Raw genomic sequence first — 23,874 nt, 5'->3', positions numbered from 1 at the left:
CGGCCCATATGTCCCCTGGTAATGGATAGACATACGGGGTCGCACGAACTCAGCAGCATCGTCTTGAAAAAGCAAAATCAAGTCAGTGAAGCATTACTTGGGGGCTACTTAACGAAAGATAAGAGTTGAAAAATTGTACCGCCACATCCTTAGCCGGTACAGGAACTAGAGCTAACAACGACAGTAGCTCCTCTACATAGCATCGCCCAGGGATCGTGCAAGATCACCAAGGGGGACCAGCTCCCTTTGACATACTCAACAATCTCGCGGCGCCAAAATACTCAGCTTCTCGGTGAGGTTATTCTACCTCCTTACAACATATTTTGGGTTCCTTGGTATGCCAGTTATCCCCTCTAAGCAATTTGACATGATTTTTAGTAATCGCCTTGATTACATAAAGTGATCGACCTGATGAAAGATCGTCTCACTTAGCTTAAAGCTCCTAAGCATTGACTTATTGACAAAAGGCACCAACATATTAGTTCATTCAAAAAGCACTGACATATTGGTTCATTCATTCTACAAAAAGCACCGACATATTGGTTCATTCAAAAGGCACCGGCATGCTGGTTCGTTCGCAAAAGGGCACCGACGTACAGGTTCAAAAGCAGAAGCTGCGCCAAAGTACAGGCATAACGGAAGCAAAGTTCAAGCGGGCTTTTAAAGATCGACAAGCGGAGATCTTCGGTAATTTCCTTTGGAAAATTATTGCATCAAATGAGGAAGGCTTCAAGCGAGGATATCTTCGACGGCATTCCCTAGCTTGTGGAGAGTTGTCACAAACAACTGAGGATTGTTTGAAGAGAAGCAATCTTCGATGGTATTCCCTTGGACGTGGAATATTATCAATGCGGATGAGGATTGTTTCAAGAGAAGCAATCTTCGATAGTATTCCCTTGGACGTGGAGTATTATCATAGCGGAAGAGGATTGTTTAAAGAGAAGCAATCTTCGATGGTATTCCCTTGGACGTGGAATATTATCGAAGCGGAAGAGGATTGTTTCAAGAGAAGCAATCTTCGATAGTATTCCCTTGGACGTGGAATATTATCAAAGCGGAGGAGGATCGTTTCAGGCGAAGCAATCTTTTATATTGGAAGCAGTTATGGGCGTAGCGATTTTCAAGCGGGATGGCATTCTCTAGCTTGCAGGAGGTCATCAAAACAACGGAAAAGCGGCAGCAAATCGGTTACTTTTAGAGACGTGTGCTCGACGGTGCAAGATACGCGTTTCTTAACTCTTTTATTTGTTTAACTAACGCTAGTTTTGCAGGTATCGCCGTTACAAGAGTGATTTAGGATCGCAGAACGTTCTGAATCATTCTCCGTCCCTTCGCTACTTTGACTTTTGTTTTCGAAACTTGCGTTTCTCCAAACTCAGTCAAAGTGGGGGCTTCTGTAGACACCCATTTGTGTCTCCCCAAAACCAAACCCTGTGATGAGTACCTTTCACGTCGAACCATAATCGAATGAAGCGAAAGTGTGGAAAGTCTAGTGTTGCGGAAAGTTTTAATTTCTTTTCTCTTCTCTTTGTTTTTGAAAACTTAATTTAAGAAAAACAGTCAATCCAGTTTGGTTGGTCCATGATATGGGTCCAATAGTGGTGTAGTTGGATGGGGCTTGACAAGAGCTTTCCAACGATATATTATAAGCCCAATTCCAATGAATATTGAGGAAGTTATGGCCAATTTACCAAACTGGGCCCGGTTTGAGCCTTATATGCGGCCCAATGATCTAGGGGAGGGCCTAATATGATTTATCCTTTTTAATGCAATTAGGAATGGTTTTAGTCTTCTAGATTCTTCTAGAAGGTTCTTTTCATTCCTTATTCAATTAGCATTGATAAATTGACTTTTGTTGACTTTTCAGAGTTTTAATTAAAATCAAAGAGCATTTTTGAGGAAAATACGATTTTATCTTCCTGTACGGTGATTTTTATCTGATTTTAGAAAACACGTGAAATTCTAAAATCAGCGCCAAACACCAGCTGTAGCGCCTGGCGCCTGGCGCCAGCCTTGGTGCCTGACGCTAGTGTTGGCGCCTGGTGCCAATAGCCAGCGTTGGCGCTGGTTCGTTATTCTGTGCGCCAATGCTATGTTTTGTTAATTTTATCATTTTGGCTGATTTTCTCTATAAATAACGTCGTAAAAACTCCGTTTTCATTCACCTACAACCAGTTTTCATTCTCTTTAATCATTCACCATCTTCCTTTCTCTCCCTTTTTCTAAACTCGCTTTTTACATACAAAATTCCGCATTCACAAGATCTAGAAACACCTAGCCATATTCGAAGTTGCCTTCGCCCTAGACGTGAAAGGTTTAATTTCTGAGGGTTTGGTCCCAAATCACTATTTCAATTATTTAATTTAATTGTTTTGTTTATTATTTTCCTTGAAGTTACTAACGTGTGTATTTTGTTATTAGAAAGAGGTACGAGGCATCAAAGTAAGTACTTTAATTGATTTATTGATGTTATGATGTAGATATCATGTTTAACTTGTTATTTTGATTCCTAGTATCATGTCTAGGGTAATTTAAATATCAAATATGATTGTTACGATGCCTTTTATGTTCTTCCTAATATTTATGATTTTTAGTATCATGTTTGGGTTAAAGATTTGATTTTTAATGCTTAGTGACATGCTAGGGTTTGTTACTAATCTTGTTAGTATCATGCTTAGGATCTTGCTATTATTATGATTTAATATTAACATGAACATGATTATGATGATTATGAATATTATTATCATTATTATTATTTTAATATGATTATTATTATTATGATTATTATGATTGTTTTAATTATAATTTATTTTTATTATGATTATAATTTTATGATGATGATTATTTATTATGTTGCTTGATATTTATTGTTATTTCTTGATCACGCCTTTTATGCATGTTTAAAGGGAATTGGTACTTGTAATCACGTTTAATAAGAGAATTTAATAATCTTGTTAGGGTTAATTTGATTATAATTCAAGTGATCGCCAATAATAGTTTGTTTGTGCATTAATATTCAACCAACATAGTGATGAGTGACATTTATGTCACTCTTAGGGAGTAGTTTTAGAGTCATTTTCGTGTTTATTTTATCTTATTTTCCCTTTCTTTCTCTTGTTTTCTTTTTAATAAAGTTTCTTGTTTATTCGGTAATTTTGGAGCGTTTTAGTTTATTTTCTTTATTTTATTAGTTTTAGTCTATTTTCGTATTTTATTTTACTTTGTTTGCTTGTATAGTTTTTGTTTTATTTTTATTAGTTTAGTTTTACGTCCCTTATTTTCTATTTTATTTTATTTATCTCTATTTTATTTATTTTATTTTTATTTTGTCTTTTGATAATGCCCTCGTGTTTTTGTTGTAGGTCGAGTTTGGTGTTTTGGGTTTTAAAGTCGTGTTCGAGTTCAAAGTTCGGGATTCGAGGTGCAAATTTGTTCTAAAGCTGCTGCCCTGTTGCTGCCAGCTTAAACTACACCACCCTTCATTATCCTACACCACACCATCAGCAACAACAACAATTCCCCTGCTCCTCTTTCCCATCCAATCAGCCAACAACAATTACCACCAACCCATTTACCATCACCAACAGCCACCACGTACTTCACCCCGCAGCACCAGCCACCACCAAACCACCTGACCACATCACAACCAACACACACGAGCCGCAGCAGCACCAACACAAACAAACCGCAACCCAGCCTCACAACAGCCAGCATCACCCCGCAACGCCACCAGTCCAACCTTCAACCACCAATTACCACCAGCCGCACCTGACCACCGCAATCACCCCGCATCCCTCACACCAACCACAAACCAGCAACAGCAGCCACCAATTAACTCCACCTCACCACCGAAACCATATAGCAGCCCCTGTACCTCCCTCACGCAACAAACCAGCCATCACAAAACACCAACCGCAAGCCACCAGCATCAATTACAGCAGCAATTGCGCCATTTCATCACCAATTCGCACAGCAACAGCCCCAAATCAGAGCAAATTCGATTTCAATAGGGTTCGGGCAAACCGTTTGTGGTTCGATCGAACTTTGAGTCAGAGACTTTGTGGGTTTTGTTATTCGAAGAGGAGTGGTCGAACATACCCATGGTTCGACCGAACCAACCCCGTAGTTCGGTCGTACCAACCATCGGTTCGATCGAACCATTTCACGAGACGCGCACATGATGTTTAATAAGATCGAACGGTTGATATTGAAGGTCGAAGCGAGGATAGCCGTTGATGGTCGATGAACGGTTGTGATGGTGATGCGTTTCAATGGAGTATAGAGCAGCCATTAATTTGGAAGAAAAGGGGAATCGGGGGGTAGCTGATGTTTTGATGGGTTTTGGTTTTCTTTTTTGTTCTTTTTCTTTTATTTTTATTTCTTTTCCTTTTCCTTTTCTTATTTATTTTCTCTTTTGTTTTCTTTTCTCTTTTATTTTCTTTTTATTTCCTTTTCTTTCTTTATTTTATTTCCTTCTTTTATTTTTCTATTTTTCCTAGTTTTATTAGCTTTGTATAAATACCCAATTTTGGGGTAATTAGAGGGGGATTGAATAACTATCTATTCCTCTCTCTAATTAGTTTTTAGTTTTAGGTTAGGTTAGGGTTAGTCTTCATTGGTAGAGAGAGAAAGTGAGGTTTTCTTCATTAATGAACTTGGATTTTGAATAAGGAGCTTGTTCAATCCTTTGTAGACCTTTATCTTCAATTAATGAGCAATTTCTTACTCTTTCTCTTTACCTTTGTTCTTGATTTTGTTTATTTGCTTTTATTTTTCTTCCTTGCTTATTAATCATGTTGATGCTTATTGATTTGATGATTGATATTGTTTTCAACATGATTTGTGAGTAGTCATCTAGCCAAGGGTGTGGGGATGGTGTAGTTGCTAATTGTTCATGCTTTTAATGTTGGGGTTATGTTAATGGTGATTAAAGTCTTTGCATGCTTCATATTCTTTGGTCTTTCTTGCAAGTGCACATTGTTAGTTGATCAAAGATGAGTCTTTACTAACAAGTAACGGAAGTTGACTTAGTTGAGATTCATTACTATCGATTGTTATTTAATAGTACCTCCTAGTATATGGTTCTAATGTGGAAACATAGAGGCTATGTTAGGAGAAGCCAATTGACCCCGGAAGGCGGCTAGATTGGACCTTTTACTTCGGTATTCATGTATGTTTAGTTTACCATTGATATGCTACTTTGTTATTGTATGGTCAAGCGTCAACTTCGCCTACCCATTTCCCTTGGTGCCTTAATGTTTTATTTCTTGTTTTAGTATTTTTAGACTTTAGTTTATTTATCCCCTATTCCGGACTAGCTTAATTGTCGATAACATTTGGTGGTGTTTACCGTTCTCTGTGGTTCGACCCCTATGCTTGCCTTATACTCGTATTAGGTTTGTTTAGGTTGTATAAATTGTATTTGATCTAGGGATAGACAATTAACGACGCGTTTATTCCCCTGTCAAATTGGCGCCGTTGCCGGGGAATGGCTTCCATTACCGTTATGTTATCTTATTGAGACTAGTCCATTGTATATATTTCTTTTGATTTATTTTTGTTCTCTTCGTTTTGTTTTTGAAAAATGACACATTTTTCTTTTCCTCAATATGATGATGAGAACAAGATGGAATTGTTTAAAGCAAAAGAAACAAAAAATAGAAACAAAGAGAAAGAATGTACACTAACTCACTGCCGTAGGAATCACGGATGCATTTAGCGTATGCATCAAGCCCTTTAAACCCCTATGTCGCCAAAGAGGACGAGTAAGCTCTCGTGAGGGTTTCCTAAGAGGTTTAACCCACAACTCTTGGCAACACATAACATTCAAGGCAAAGGTGAAATCAAGAAAACTCGAGTTTTGATATTTCAAACCAAACACAAACAATGGGCTAAATGCACAAGAATACAATCCTTTCTAGACATTAAAGGTAGCCAAGCAAAAGAATAGCTAAGGTTGATGCACACATAAAGCATGCAAAGGGTAGAGAACTTAGAGGGACTTACACTCCTCCTTGTCTCCAACCAAACTCCCGCATCCTCACTAGTTTTGCTTCCACTTTTAAGGTGATATCTCGAGATTCCTCGAAGGAATCAGAAGAAATAATCAATGAAAAACATTTAGGCTACCCGACATCTTGGCATTGATAGCTCGCTCAATAGGCTTGGCTTGATTACCCTCCATCGGTAGTAACTAAACCTCACTAAGGTCAAAAGGTCTTAAAAGGGTTGAAACGTTTAGGCTAGGGTAAAGGGTGTGGAAATAAATTTGGAAATTGGTGGTAAACTTAGAAGTGAAGCAAGGTTGATCATTCCTCAATTCAAATTCAATAAACTACCAACTTTCAAATAAAAAATTCTAGCAACTCCTCCCCCAAGCTTATTCTTTTTCAACCAAACAACAAAATTTTTTGTATTTTCTCAATATTTTCTTCTTCTTTTTTTTTTCATTTCTTTTTATTCTTTGCTCTCGCCTCTTTTAACTTTGAGCGGCTTTTTCTTTCATTTCCTTTATTTTCTTCTCATTTACTCAAACCATTCAACATGACAAATATAATCACAAGTACCAAAATTTGAGTTTTTCACTTCTTTTTCATTCTTTTTCTCACTTTCATTAACCAAAAATACAAATCAAGTCCCAAGAATGCTTCACAAAAACTAATAAAGGTGAAAATAAAGCAAAGGTCCATTGGTTTGTAATGTGGTTATGCCAAAGAAGGGAAAATGGATCAAATTGGGTTACCAAATGAGCAAATGCAAAAGAAAAATAAAAGAATAGAGAATAATAACACAAAACAAAAATCCTAATTGCCTTCGTTTTCCCCTAGGTTGGTTCGGTCTCGATCTTGGGTAGATTAAGCCAAATTCTCGATATAAGCTAGCAATGCCAAGGATCCAAATGCAACACATGCAAGAAATGTAGAAGGCTAGAACAAAATAGACACATCCTCACAAAAATGACGGTAGTGGAGTAGCAAAAATCACCTTTAAAGCTTCAACTAGCTAGAGAGCGACAACCGTCTTACCACAAACCAAGTGAGCTAAGGTCTCATAGCCCTTAAGTTCTACTACCTTGGCAATGTTATATGCGTGAACCAACCTTGACATTCAAGTGCACGAAAACCTCTAACAACTAGCAAAGAGGGTATTCTAGGTGCTAAAGCCCAATTATGTCCAAGTTTAAAACAAAACATTTTGAAACTTGCCTTGAATGCCATGGAAAGACACTATACACACAAATATTCACAAAACCAACAATACTCAAGAATGCATATACAATTGTGCAAGATGAAAGCATGATCAATCAAAACTACATATACCAAAAGTCAACTCAATAAGGCGCTCATGGCCATCCATACATAGAAAACCAATCTCAATAATAGACTTTGGCAAGTATGAGAGAAATAAATCAAGCAATCATGAGACTATGGATTAAGAAACCACCAAGAGATATAGATAACCCCCCCCCAAGCTAGCGAATAGCTACTCCCCCAAGCTAGAATGGAGCATTGTCCTCAATGCTCAAAATAAAGGCACAAAGGGTGGGTGGGAGGGGAAGGAAGAAAACTAATTCACACAACAATTCATAATCATACAATCCAAATGCAATTAAGAAAGAAAATCCAAGATGAGGGAAGAAGGAAAGAGTAAACCAAATGTGAGGTGGGTGTTGAAACCCGCAATTGAGCACATTGTCCACAATTTCATCTAATTCCTCGTCTTTGTTGCTTTTCCAAATGCAAGCAATCATTGGTGTGCTTCTTCTCAAGGAGCTCAATCCAAAATCCTTGCACATGAGTATATGCATCGAGTACCTGTACACATAGACAAGAGAGTAAACAAAAATGAGAAATACAAAAGAAAGAAAAAGAAAGCAATAAAACACGGGTTACTTCCCGCAAAGGCTTGCTTAACGTCCAAGCATGACCAATCTAGTAAATAACCCGACAAAGAACGCAATAGCTTGTCATATGCACCGACAAACATATCAAGAAATAGAGCATACGCGATGCTCATATGACAAGCAAACATAAAGTACAAGGAGACTTTATGCTTGAGAGAAGGGAGAAAGGAAAAAGTAAAAGAATCAAAAGAAAAATCAAGAAAATAAGAAGAAAAAGTAGAAGAAGAAAAAGAAAAATCCTCACAAAAATCTTTTTGGTTGGCATTATAACTCTTTTCCTCATCAACAATGAAAGAGTTTGGGGCTTCGGAAGCATGAAAAGGAAGAGGATCCCTAAGAGGTTCTTTGAGAAAAGAAGGGAGGAACATAGGATAGTAGGAGATATGGTTAAACCTTTGGGAAAAAGGTGTATGAGAAAGGTAAAAAGGGGTAGCTAATCCCTCATCATAAGATCTCACATCACTAATGAGGGAATGAAAATCAATCATGGAATCCTCAAATGAAGAACCCTCATGTTCTACATCTCCCTCAAGCTCAAAAACTCCAAATGATTCAATCTCAACCTCCTCTTCACATCCTTGAACAACATCTCCCTTAAATTTCTCAAGGCCTACCATCTCAAAATCAAGAGTGAATGGGGGCAAATTTCTCTCAAACTCATCTCTTTCTAATGAAGCCTTATCAATGAACTCACTCATAAGGTTATGGGCTACCGTTTGAAACTCAAGAAATATTTGGGCCATAATCTCAAATGAGTCCAAATCATCATGAATAGACGAGTCAAAAGCTTTCTCATTGGAATCATCTAGGGAACTATGGGGCACACCTTTAGAATTCATGCAAAAATCGGATGCAAAATGAGAAAGAGCATGCACTTCATCATCATTAGAATGTACCTCATTACATTGAGTTATAGAGGGAGGGGAGTTGAAATCATGCATTACATGGTCACTATGGGGAGCATCAAGCACATCATGGGAATTCATATTAGACAAATCATGACAATTAGCATCAACATTAAAAGCATGAGAATCCCGAACATAAGTCTCATGATTGGCCCTCTCCCAATCATAATTATCCCTAGCTAACCATGAATAGAAATCCCAAGCTTCATCCGAAGACATGTCTTGAAATTTACCATTTAACATATTATCAACTACTCCTCTAAAATTCTCATTTAATCCCAAATTGATGATTTCACAATAATCACCCTTGGTTAAACCTTTAACACCATCTAGGAAATCCTCAAGTCTATTGAAATACACCCAAAACGGTTCATTATCAAATTGAGGAATAGAAATATAAGCCATTTTTTCTCAAACAAAACAAAGAGAACAAAAACAAATCAAAAGAAAATATAAACAATGGACTAGTCTCAATAAGATAACATGACGGTAATGGAAGCCGTTCCCCGGCAACGGCGCCAATTTGACAGGGGAATAAACGCGTCGTCAATTGTCTATCCCTAGATCAAATACAATTTATACAACCTAAACAAACCTAATACGAGTATAAGGCAAGCATAGGGGTCGAACCACAGAGAACGGTAAACCCCACCAAATGTTATCGACAATTAAGCTAGTCCGGAATAGGAGATAAATAAACTAAAGTCTAAAGATGCTAAAACAAGAAATAAAACATTAAGGCACCAAGGGTAATGGGTAGGTGAAGTTGACGCTTGACCATACAATAACAAAGTAGCATATCAATGGTAAACTAAACATACATGAATATCGAAGTAAAGGGTCCAATCTAGCCGCCTTCCGGGGTCAATTGGCTTCTCCTAACATAGCCTCTATGTTTCCACATTAGAACCATATACTAGGAGGTACTATTAAATAACAATCGATAGTAATGAATCTCAACTAAGTCAACTTCCGTTACTTGTTAGTAAAGACTCATCTTTGATCAACTAACAATGTGCACTTGCAAGAAAGACCAAAGAATATCAAGCATGCAAAGACTTTAATCACCATTAACATAACCCCAACACTAAAAGCATGAACAATTAGCAACTACACCATCCCCACACCCTTGGCTAGATGACTACTCACAAATCATGTTGAAAACAATATCAATCATCAAATCAATAAGCATCAACATGATTAATAAGCAAGGAAGAAAAATAAAAGCAAATAAACAAAATCAAGAACAAAGGTAAAGAGAAAGAGTAAGAAATTGCTCATTAATTGATGATGAAGGTCTACAAAGGATTGAACAAGCTCCTTCTTCAAAATCCAAGTTCATTAATGAAGAAAACCTCACTTTCTCTCTCTACCAATGAAGACTAACCCTAACCTAACCTAAAACTAAAAACTAATTAGAGAGAGGAATAGATAGTTATTCCATCCCCCTCTAATTACCCCAAAATTGGGTATTTATACTAAGCTAATAAAACTAGGAAAAATAGAAAAATAAAAGAAGGAAATAAAAAAAAGAAAGAAAAGGAAATAAAAAGAAAATAAAAGAGAAAAGAAAACAAAAGAGAAAAGAAATAAGAAAAGGAAAAGGAAAAGAAATAAAAATAAAAGAAAAAGAAAAAAAAAAGAAAACCAAAACCCATCAAAACATCAGCTACCCCCCGATTCCCCTTTTCTTCCAAATTAATGGCTGCTCTATACTCCATTGAAACGCATCACCATCACAACCATTCATCGACCATCAACGGCTATCCTCGCTTCGACCTTCAATATCAACCGTTCGATCTTATTAAACATCATGTGCGCGTCTCGTGAAATGGTTCGATCGAACCGATGGTTGGTGCGGCCGAACTACGGGGTTGGTTCGGTCGAACCATGGGTATGTTCGACCACTCCTCTTTGGATAACAAAACCCACAAAGTCTCTGACTCGAAGTTCGATCGAACCACAAACGGTATGCTCGAACTTGATTGATTTTCAATTTGTTCTGAATTGCTTAATTGAGGGGCCGAATTGCTTGTGCGAAATGGTGTTGCGGGGTGATTGTGTTGTTGTTGGTGTTGTTGGTGGCTGAGAACGGTGGCGCGGCTGGTGGTAATTGGGTTGGTTTTGCAGGCTGTAAATTGGTGGTTGAAGGTGAGGGTGAGCAGGGGAGATGGAGGTGCTGTTGGTGGTGTTGCGGGCTGCTCTGGTTGAGGGAGGTTGATTGAGAAGAATTGAAGGTGGTTTTTGTGGTTGTTGGCGTTGTGGCTGGTGGGAGCAGGGGAGTGCGTGATGGTGTTGTTGTTATTGGTGAATTGGTGGCTGTGAGTGGTGGAGTTGCGTGATGGTTTTGTTGGGTGAAGTGCGATGGCTGGGTATTGGTGTGTGTGGCTGTTGTTGATGTTGCAGTTGTTGTTGGTGTGCGTTGCGGTTGTGTGTGATTTGTGAGTGGAAAGCAGGGAGCAGCAGGGGAGGTGAGGTGGTGTTGTGTGGTGAAGGATAAAGAGGGAGGGTGGTGTAGTTTAAGCTGGCAGCAACAGGGCAGCAGCTTTAGAACAAATTTGTACCTCGAATCCCGGACTTTGAACTCGAATCACGACTTTAAAACCCGAAACACCAAACTCGACCTACAACAAAAACACGAGGGCATTATCAAAAGACAAAATAAAATAAAATAAATAAAATAGAAATAAATAAAATAAAATAGAAAATAAGGGACATAAAACTAAACTAATAAAAATAAAACAAAAACTATACAAGCAAACAAAGTAAAATAAAATACGAAAATAGACTAAAACTAATAAAATAAAGACACTAAACCAAAACACTCCAAAATTACCAAAATAAACTAGAAACTTTATTAAAGAGAAAACAAGAGAATAAAAGGAAAAATAAGGGAAAATAAACACGGAAAGGACTCTAAAACTACTCCTTAGGAGTGACATAAATGTCACTCATCACATAGATAAACAGGTTTAGGGTTAATCCTATTGATTGCATGTTAATCAAAAAGCGCACATGAATATGATCTGAACAAAGTAGAGGCCTATTATTAGGGCAGGTTCAATTTCTCTTAGGATGGATTTATACCTTCATCCCCGAACCCTTATTTGGTTCTAGACCTTATGGAGTTAACGATCTCTTGGATCGTTAAGGGGTGTAACCTTCACCCTGTGAACGGTTTACAAGTTCCTAAAACTTGTTGGCGACTCTTTTGCTCTATCTTCTTCCCTTTTGGACGCCACCGTACTTTAGTATATGATCACAGTGGGGTTCAAGCTAGGGGGTTAACGCTTGAATTTATTCCCTATAAGAAGCCCCAACTTTGACTGAGTTTGGAGAAATGCAAGTTTCAAAAACAAAAGTCAAAGTAGTGATAGGGACGGAGAATGATTCAAAGCATTCTGCAACCTTAAATCATTCTTGTTACGCCTTTACCTAAAAACTAGCGTTAGTTAAACAGATAAAGAGTTAAGAAACGTGTATCTTGCATCGTCGAGCACACGTCCCTTAAGTAACCGATTTCGTTGCTGCTTTTTGTTGTGATGACCTCCACAATGCTTCGTGAAAGCCATCGTCGAAGACCCCTGCTTGTAGTTATCCTCGATTGTTTGTGACAATCCTCCACAGTACCTTGGGAACATCGTCGAAGGTGACTGCTTGTAGCCATCTTCAGGGCTTTGGTAGTACCTCGCCACGGCTATGCCTCGCTGCTATAGAAAATCTCCTCTTTGCTTCAGGACATCATCGAAGACCGCTGCTTGTAGCTATCTTCAGAGTTGTGGCAGTACCTCGCCATGGCTGTGCCTCGCTGCTATACACAATCTCCTCTTTACCTTGGGACATCGTCGAAGACTATTGCTTGTAGCTATCTTCAATTTCATAGTGATAATATTTCAAGGAAAATTATCGAAGACCATCGCTTGTTGATCCTTAGTGCTTTGCTTGATTATTTTCTGTGCAGATGCTTCGCTGAAATTGTTGTTGTGCCAGCACCTCGGCGCTTTTTGTGAATGAGCCGATAACTTGGCGCTTGTACTTCTTTGTGAACCATTACTTCGGGGCTTGTGATGAGCCAATACTTGGGCGCTTTAAGCTAAGTGGGACGATCATTTGTCAAGTTGATCACTTATTGCGATTGTAATCAAGCCGACTACTTAATCATGTCAAATTTCTTATAGGGGCTAACTGGCATACCAAGGAACCCGAAATTGTTGTATGAGGTCTACATAATCATTTATAGGGGCCATGCATCTTGTCGCCGCATCGGCACGCGCTTCTATGAGTTGTCGCCGCAATTTGATTCTGTCGCCAAGCTACAACTTCGTCGTTTGACGCTGGAGTCGGGATTTTTGAATAAATCCCCTTTCCTTCTTCATTTTCGCTGCTGTTACGGTTTGTGTTCCGCTTTGAATTTTCGACTTAGTCGTTTCCTTTCAACCAAATCCGCTCAAATCTTTTTGCAAATCATAGCTCTTCATCTCTAGTTTGACAATATATGTAAGTTTTGTTTCTTAGAAGTGATAGCTTCCTTGGCCTTGAAATCTTATCCTTCAAGATCTTACCGAACCCTAGTTAATTTCCATAGAGAACTTTTATCTTGGGAAATTCGTGTTCATGACCAATTACTACTCCAAATGAGGTGCTTGATAAAAAACCGAATGTACTCAATAAATAAACATGATTATCATCAGGCCGATTGTTAATTCAAATGCAATCTGGCCGACTCTTGTTGATTTGTTAAGCTATTTGCGTCCTTTTGCATCAAATCCTTTGTAAAGGTTTCTCGTCCGTTGGGGACTTAGTTTACCTGCATTTATATTTTGGACTATAGGACTTTGCTCATGTAATTAGGGTTCACCTAAGGCTTAGTGTTCCATGACTCATTGTATAAAAATTAATGTGCTTTTTACACATATGACTTGTCATCATGACTCGATTTAAAGCATTTGACACATATGGCTTGACATGACTCAAGGTGTAAACTTGACTTAATGATGACTCACTGTGTGTGACTCGTGTGTGAAAAATATTAACTCGTGACTCAATATGCGACTCGTAAACAAAAATTTCTGTCATTTTTGTGGAGTACCAACTTTCTCCCTTTATAAAGAAAGACGCGAAAAGACAGGAGTAAAGCGTTACAATGCATGTCGAATGAGCTTAAACAAATGTATGTGTTCGATGTCGTATCTTAGGGTGTGTAACATTGTAGACACCCAAATGTGTCTCCCCAAAACCAAACCCAGTGATGAAAACCTTTCACGTCATTAGATTATCGAACAAAGTAAAAGTGTGAAAAGTCTAGTGATGTGGATGTTTTTATTAAAATATCTCTCTTTCTGTTTTCAAAAATATCTCTTTCACACACTCTATTTATGAAAATAGCCAGTCCAATTTGGTTTGGTCCATGATAAGGGTCCAATAATAGTGTAGTTGGATTGCGCTCGGAAAGAGCTTTCCAACGATATATCATAAGCCCAATTTCGATGAGTAATGAGGAAGTTATGGATTAAATTAAATTTGGCCCAAAATGATTTTATGTGTGGCCCAATGATCTAGAGGAGGGCCTATTAATTACTATTCCTAAAGTTATTAGGATTGACTTTTAATCTTTTAAAATTATCTAGAACCACTACGTGAAAAAACGAAATTGGCACCGGTTCAAAACCCTCAATGCCACCGGTTTTGATCCGGTGCCAATGTGGGGGGTGCCAATTACTATCATGAAAAGCCACCGGTTCAAACCGGTGGCAAAAATGGTTATTGGCACCGGTTAACCGGTGCCAAAATTAAATCAACTAAAATAAATAAGAACATCACAATATAAATTGACGAATCTCAATCAATATAAATCAAAATTTACAATATATAATAAAAAAAATTACAATCAATTACAACATATAAATAAATAAAAAAAAAATACAATATAAATAAAACATTACAATATACTCGTAAATTAAAAAAAAAAAAAAACCCATACACATCCTAATCAATATTCTTGCATCTTGATTCTTCAATTTAAGATCAAAATCAATGTACCTGCACCAATTAAAACAAACAAAAAAATAACGATTAATATAAATAAGCTTCGAAAAAAAAAAAGAAATTCAATTTAAAATGGAAAAAAATAAAACCCAGAAAAAATAAACCCAGAAATCGAAATCGAAAAAAATAAACCTAGAAAAAAAATAAACCCAAAAAAAATAAACCTAGAAATCGAAAAAAATGAAAATCGAAAAAAAAAACCCTATTAAAATCGATTTAAAATGGAAAAAACAAACGTAGAAATCACGAAAATAAAAAAAATTAAAAAAAAAACCCCTAAAACGCATGCATTAACCCAAATTAATTGATTATTTTAACCGAAAATTAACCCAGAAAAATCAAATTGGTATCCGAAAATCGATTTAAATCGATTAATGAAACCCAGAAAAATCGAATTAAAATCCAAAATCAAACCCAAAAAAACACCCAAAAAACACATGGAAGAACCCAGAAAAATCGATTAATTAAACCCAAAATCAAACCCAAAAAAACAAACCCACCTTGATTAAATTCGGTGTTGTTCGTGGTCTTGATGGTGGTCTTAGGTGTTGGACTTGGTTGTCGTCTTCGGTGGTGTTCGTGGAAACGAAAGAGAAAGGAGATCTAGAGAGGGAGAGGAGAGGAGATCAGGAAAGAGATAGGAGGAGGGAGGCCAAGTTATTTGAGGTAGGGTTTAGGGGAATATAAGGGGTTTTTTTTTTTTTTTTTTTAAAAAAAAAAGGTTTTTGCCACCGGTTCGGCTCAAACCAGTGGGAATAATGGTTTTTCCCACCGATTTGAACTGAATCGGTGGCAAAAACCTCTTCTAAAAAACCCGCCTAATTTTACCCATGTTTTCCCCACCAGTTTTGAAGAACCGGTGGCATTAAGGCGGTGCCATTCTACTTTTTTTCACCTAGTGAAGGTTCTTCTTTAAATTCTAATGAGATTAGGATTGGTAATTATATTTTAAAGAGTTTTATTTTGGAGAAAATATGTTATTTGTCACAAATATGATTTTAATATGCTTAACGCTGAATTAGCTGCTTAATCATATTAAGAAGATGATTCCGCGTACAAAGCGCGTTTTAATTCTAACTTAGTGCGAGACGACAAGGCTGTCGCCTAGCGCTAAGCCTGTCGTCTGGCGCTAACTCCGCCTGTTGTTGGCGACAATAGGTATTTTATTCCGAATATGACTTGATTTGATCTGACTCCGAGCTATTTTTTCTATAAGTAGGGGGTCGTATCTCCCCGTTTTTCATCATTGACATCCATCATCTTTCTCTTTTCTCTCTCTAAAAGCTAGAAGCTTTCCTTCTCTCTATTCTTTTTCTAAACCTTCCCTCTTACTAAATTCCACATTCATTAGATCTAGACATACCTAGCCAAGTTCGAAGTTGTCTTCACCCTAGACGTGAAAGGTTTAATATTTCTGAGGGTTTGGTCCCAAATCCCTATTTCAATTATTTGATTTAATTGTTTGATTTATTATTTTCCTTGAAGTTACTAACGTGTGTATTTTGTTATTAGATAGAGGTACGAGGCATCAAAGTATGTAATTTAATTGCTTTATTGATCTTTTGATATAGAAATCATGTTTAAATTATTATTTTTAATTCTTAGTATCATGTTAGGATGCTTTTATTGCTTCCTAGTATCATGTTTAGGATTAACTAATATTTCTGGTATTATGTATTTTTATGATGCTTCCTATTTCTTTTCTAATATCATGTTAGTATCATGTTAGGGTTAAAGCTTTAATCTTTATTGTTTAGTGACATGCTAGGGTTTGTTATTAATCTTGTTAGTATCATGCCTAGGATCTTGCTACTATTATTATGCTTTATTATGATTATTATTATGATGATTGTTATTTTTGTTGCTGATATTATTGTTATTGCTTGATCACGCCTTTCATGCATGTTTAAAGGGAATTTGTACTTGTAATCACGCTTAATAAGATAATTAATAATCTTGTTTAGGTTAATATGATTAAAATTAAAGTGATCGCCAATAATAGATTTGTTGTGCATTAATATTCAACCAACATATACTAAACAGGTTTAGGATTAATTTATTGATTGCATGTTAGTCCAAAAGCACACATGAATACAAGAAGAATAGAGTAGAGGCCTATTTTTAAGGCAGGTTCAATCTCTTTTAGGTTGGATTTGTACCTTCATCCCCGAACTTCCAGTCATGGTTCAAGGCCTATTGGAGTTAACGATCTCATGGGTCGTTAAGGGGTGTAACCTTCACCCTTTGAACGGTTTACAAGTTCCTAAAACTTGTTGGCGACTCTTTTACTCTAGCGTCCTTCCCTTTGAACACCACCATGCCTAAGTGTATGATCACAGTGGGGCTCAAGTGTGGGATTCTTGAAATATAATCATGGTGTAAGTCTGTGAATATGAATATGAATGCATTTTTATTATGGCCGCACCCTAATGTGAGGTTGCCTACGTATCCGTTAGGAATAAGGCCGAACGTAGCTCTAGCCGAACCTCACACAAGTGAGTGTGTACCTCAAAGAGGTCTCTTGTGGGTTGTAACTGGTTAAGCTAAAGGTTTGAAGAAAGGGATAAAGGCTCAAGACCCTAGATAAGCCCTCAAGGTGTGCAATCTTGGTTTTAAATCTTTTATTTTTGTATGCTCGAGGTTTCTTACTTCTGAACTCTCTTTTGTTTATATATATTTTTCTCTCTCTCTTTTTTTTTGCATTTGCATTTTTCATATTTGAATCTTTTTTAATAAGTGTAGGCAATCCCTATCATGCGGTCTATCACTCACTTGGTATTCATGTTTTTCAGGAACTGTACTGAGCACTCGATAAGAGACGCAATCTGAGACGTGTTCATATCAAAGACATGTTTATATCAAAGACATTGGAACACTTGGTCTTTTGCACACTTTTATATTGTTATTTCTTTTTTCTAGTTTAATTTTTTGAAATCACTCAAGCTTTTGAAATTGCATAAGTTACACACCATCCCTTCCCAAGTTTAGGTAGATGTGGGTTGAAAAAATAAAGGTCTACCGTTAGGCGAGGATCAAAATAGTTTATCAAAAAAGGATTGTATATTTGAAGGGTCAAAGTGATATGATATAGCTACAAGGGGTGCCTCAAATCATTAGTATACCTAGTGCTTAACTCGATTTTTTTTTTTTTTTTTTTTTTTTTTGCAATGCAATGATCATATGCGAGAAAAAGAAATGCTCGTTTTATTAAAAGTAAAAAGGAAAAATCCTACAAAATAAAGTCTATTAGAAGGAAAAAAATAAAATCTAAGGAAAAAAAAAGATACCTATGCTAGACTTATTGTGGAAAGGCAGAAAAGAAGAAAATACAAAAAGAGGTCACAAAATCTTGTTGCCGAAGCTCGCCTCGTGTCTTTTATTTTATCATCACTTAGTATTCTTGCCATTTAAAGGTATGGGAAGCTTGTTATTATCAATTAGATATATGATGACCTCTTTTAGCTTGCAACATCTCTCAGTAGTATGACCGTACCCCTACCTTAATGGTACTTGCTGTGTACATTTGGATCCCAACTAGGCAACCTCTTCTCAGGTGAGGGATCTTGAATAGATCCAATGGAATAATGAGTCCCTTGGAATGGAGTCGATCGAAAGCGATATCATAGCTAATCCCAATAGGAGTGAATTCCTTTCTTAGTTGCTTTCTAGGTCCTTGACTATCCATGGCTAAGACTTCATTAAGGTCGAAGGCACCAACATTGTTACTAGAGTAGTTGTTTTTGGAAGAAGAAGGGTGGTTGTTCCTCTTTCCTTTCCATCCACTATTGTTATTGCTACTATTCTTGGCCTTCTTGTTGCTCAAAGGAACATAAAGGAGATTTGAATCAATTAAGTCTTGAACGCGATCCTTGAGGGCGAAGCATTCTTCGGTGGTGTGACCATGGCCTCTATGATATTGGTAGTAGGATTTTGGGTCCCAACTAGAAGACCGTCTGTAAGGTACTAGATCTAGAATTGGACCAATAGGGTGAATGAGACCTTGGCCTTGGAGGTAGCTGAAAGCTTCGCTATAAGTCATTCCTATTGGTGTGTATTCATTAATGATCCTTTTTGCCCGCGGCTTAGGAGCATTGAGTTTTTCATTAAATCCTTGACGGGAGGAAGAGCAAAAATAGTGATCTTCCTTTTTGTCCTTTCAGTGTTGACAATGAGAACTTTGTTCGATAACCATCATCCTGTTTGCTAGTCCTTCTATTTCACCCATAAGCATGACAACAGTATTTCGTAGTTCATGAACATCCTCTCCCAGACTTGATGAGTTTTCCCCGGTATTACTTAAGAAAACTTCTTCTTCACTAGCCATTATTATGACCCCTTTTCTTCTATCAAAGAGTGCTACTTTAACAAAAGTGTTGTCTTGGTTAAACACTCTTCTCTCCTCGATCAAGTGCTACAGAAAGGGAAGTCATGGATGTTTATTATTAATTATTTGACTCAAACTCGGTTCAACATACATAGATGGAGAAAGATCATGGAATAATGAGGGGACTGATATTTATAGAGAAAGCATGTGGAGAGTGGAAAGACGATGTAGATGGAGAGATGTGGAAGAATTTAGGAATAAAGTGGACTCCAACTCAAATGACGGAAAGGACGACTCATGCAGGAACCTGAAACATGGTCATGGTGACATATACACAAAGTATGTGCTAAAACTAGTGAGTGACATATTTGACTCGTTTCATGACCACGTGACTATGTGCTCAGACTCAATTAATAAGGAATAAACATGACTACTATCATTAATAAACTAGTTAAACCGATTAAGTAAACTGATTAATTAGACTCGTCGTTAAGACTCGAGCAGAAAACTGGATCGTCGCTGGAGCAACAGGACTGTCGCCACACGCTAATGTCTAGCGCCATACGACAACAATGTCGCTAGATGATAAACACCAGCGTGTTGCGCCACAGTCCTGACCTTTGCGCCATTGCTGGGACATTGGCCTGGGACTGTTTCCAGTATTTTACTCTATAGGGACAACCCTAAAGTCGTACTAAGTCAGGTTTGATCAATTTATTTAGACTTTAATTGTTTATATTAATTAATTAATTAATTAATTAAGAAAATTCATTTAGTCATTAATTAGTTTATTTAGACTCATTCACAAGCCAAACAAACGGTTAGTGGAAACACATATTGGTTATGCACAAGCAAGGAATGCACAAGTAGTTAAGTAAGTGTTGGGCTCGTGTTACCAAGCAACCCAATAAACCTAGGGTGCAGCCAAACATCCAAAAATACACCAAGAAGCAAGCATGAGCCTGATTGATACAAGTATAGAAAAGAAGATCTAGAAAATCAATTAAGAAGATACTTGCCAAGAATACACCTGCTGAACAAGGAAAAGAGAATAAAATCAAGAAGATCTCCCACGTTTGAATATATTATGTTATCTTTGTAACCCTAGTTATTCCTAGGTATAAATAGCATAATTAGACATTATAATACTCATGTACGTACACTCATACATCAATATAAACGGATTACTCTACTAATTCTCTCGGGACCGTATCCTTGCTGAACAAGGAAGCCTGTCTTTTCTCAGTATTATATCTCTAAACTTAATCTTCTTTAATACGATCATTTATTTATTTCCTTATTATTGATCTTGGTTATTGTATTTAATATTTATGGTTTGATTGTTATTACCCCTAAATCCCCAAGCAAATTCCTAGACACCTTTCCTAAGATTTGCCTAAACAGTAAGCACAATATGATGCAATGAGTTTGCAACCTAACCATGGATCTAGTCCTCTAAAGTTCAAGGATATGGGTTAGTCAAAAAGGGTCCATGGTTATGAGTCCGGATGCACCGCGCCAAAGCCTTACCTTTGGAAGGGTTGGCGCGAGTGGATGGGACCCCACGAGTTAAACTCGCATCCACAGTTTGGTGAATTCACAAACTCGGATGTACCCTTCGTTGCCAGGAGCGTTCGATTGGGTAGATGGAGCGTGAATTCCCAGAGGGTTATGACCATAAGTAGAACATATGTGTTCAAAAAAAAGGGAAAAACTCAATTAGGAAGTAAAACCGAGCAAACAATACTAGAACTGGTCGAAACCTAAACAAGATTTTTAATTATCTTATTAGCGTGATTACAAGTACAAATTCCCTTTAAACATGCATAAAAGGCGTGATCAAGCAATAACAATAAATAATCAAGCAACATAATATAACAACAAATAAATCATCATAATATTTTCAATAAAGCATAATAATATTAGCAAGATCCTAGGCATGATACTAACAAGATTAATAACAAACCCTAGCATGTCACTAAGCAATAAAGATCAAAACTTTAGCCCTAACATGATACTTACATGATATAAAAAAAATAGGAAGCATCCCATAGAAACATACATGATATTAGAAATTTTAGTTATTACCCTAAACATGATGCTAGGAATCAAAAGACATCCTAACATGATATTAGGAAATAAAATAATTAAAACATGATTTCTATATCAAAATAATAATAATTTATTTACTTGGATGCCTCGTATCTCTTTCTAATAAAAAAATACACATGTTAGTAACTTTAAGGAAAATATTAAATCAAACAATTAAATTAAATAATTGAAATAGAGATTTGGGACCAAACCCTCAGAAATTATCAACCTTTCACGTCTAGGGCGAAGGCAACTTCGAACTTGGCTAGGTGTGTCTAGAACTTGTGAATGTGGAATTTTGTAAGAGGGGAAGGTTTAGAAAAAGAATAGAGAAAGAGTAAGCTTCTAGCTTTAGAGAGAGAGAATTAGAGATTGTTGATGATTGTGAATGAATAAAAACGAGGGCCAAGGACCCTATTTATTGAAAAATATTCCGGAAACCAATCGAAAAGATATCAAGTTCCATTCAGAATAAAAAAAACCTCATGTCGCAAACAACAGGAGCCAGCGCCAGACGACAGGCACCGACGCCAGGTAACAGGCTTGTCGCTTTGCGCTAAGTCAGAAATAAAATGTGCTTTGTACGCGAAATCCTCTTCTTAATATGATTAAGCAACAAATTTCACATTTATCAATTAAAACCGGGTTTATCATAAAACATTTATTTTATTCCAAATTAAACTCTTTGAAATATAATTATCAATCCTAATTCTATTAGAATTAAAAAGAACCTTCTAATATTCTAGAAGATTAAAATCAATCCTAATAACTTTAGGAATAATAATTAATAAGCCCTCCCCTAGATCATTGGGCCGCATATAAAATTCATTTCGAGCCCAATTTATTATTTTTGCCATAACTTCCTCATAATTCATCGGAATTGGGCCTATAATATATCGTTGGAAAGCTCTTTTCGAACCTAATATAAAAACACTATTATTGAACCCTTATCATTGACCAAACTAAATTGGACTGGATATTTTCATAAATACAACACATTTTCAAAAACAGAAAGAAAGATATTTTAATAAAAACAACCACATTGCTAGACTTTTCTCACTTTCACTTTGTTCGATAATCAAATGACGTGAAAGGTATTCATCACTGGGTTTGGTTTTGTGGAGACACATTTGGGTGTCTACAGTTGCCCTCAAGTTAGATATGAACAAGGCATACGATAGCGTCAACTGGCAATTTATGTGGCAAGTGCTTGAGTGTTTTGGTTTTCCCCCTTATTGGATTCATATCATTCGACAATGCGTCTCTTTAGTGTCTTATCATATCCTTGTTAATGGCAATCCTACAAAGGTTTTCAAGCCAACTTGCGGTCTTTGTCAGGGGGATCTTGCTTCGTCATACTTGTTCATCCTTTGTATGGAGGTCTTTTCGGCTATGATTTGGAGAGCAAAAAGAGATTGTCTTTTCAAAGGGATTAAAGTTTCTCGCTATGCTCCCTCTATCTCCCATCTCTTTTTTTAGATGATTCTTTTATGTTCTTTCAGCCTTCTCCCCAAGCCTGTTCCAATGTCCTTCACGTGGTGCAATAAGTCTGCGATTTGTCAGGTCAGATGATAAATTAACAGAAATTGTTTGTTCATTTTAGTCCTAACGTGTCAAATGATTACCGGGATTGTTTAGACTATTCTCTAAAGCTAAAGGCTCTTCCTTCTCTTTGTTCTTATTTGGGTCTTCCTGTTGACATGGGAAGAAGCAAATGTAAAGCTTTTCAACCTCTTGTCGATAAAGTTGCCACTCGCCTGACGAGCTTTGCTCCTTTGCACCTTTCAGCAGCAGTTAAATTAGTGGTGATTAATTCCGTTCCGATTGCTCCTCTTAACCATGTCTTATCGGTGTTTAAGATTCCGCCTTCCATCATAGATAAAATTAATAATATGATAGTAAGATTTTGGTGGGAGACAAGCAATCAATCCAAAGGCTTGGCTCTTACCCCGTCTTCGATCCTATTTACACCTAAAGGAATGGGTGGTCTGGGTATTTGATATCTGGGTCTTTTCAACTCTGCCCTATTAGCCAGGCAAACTTGGCGCATTATGCAGAATCCGCAACTTCTGGTGTCGCAAGTTCTCCGGGCCGTATCTCTAAGCCGTCCTGGGGATGTAAAAGGGTTCTTCATGGTCTTCAAAATTTAAAAATTGGCCTGAGTTGGAAGATTGGGAATGGTTCTCAGGTTCGTATTCTTCAGGATTCTTATGTGCCTGACTCTCTTGTGCACTTTAAGGATTCTCTTGCTGGATCAGTTCAGCCGACTCTAGTGTCTTCTCTTTTGGATTCCATTTCTAATGTTTGGGATTCCACTTTAGTTCATGCTTTATTCCCTTCTTCCATTGCCTCCAAGATCCTTAGCCTTGAGCGTCCTCCGCAGCTCATGGATGATTATGTTTATTGGAAATTCACTAAGGATGGTGTTTTCTCCTCCAAGTTAGCTTACGCTCAGTTAGTTAAATCTTCGGAGTGGCTCCCTCAAATTATCCCTTCGTTTCACCTTCTTGATTGGAGTAAGTTTTGGGCTTTACCTATACTTCCTAAATGGAAGCTCTTTATTTGGAAAATCCTACATAAGTGCCCTTCATATGGCATTAAAATTA

This window comes from Chenopodium album, chromosome 3 (assembly GCF_948465745.1).
Source record: "Chenopodium album chromosome 3, dcCheAlbu1.1, whole genome shotgun sequence".
Lineage (NCBI taxonomy): Eukaryota > Viridiplantae > Streptophyta > Magnoliopsida > Caryophyllales > Amaranthaceae > Chenopodium > Chenopodium album.
Note: the sequence above shows the minus strand (reverse complement) of the source record.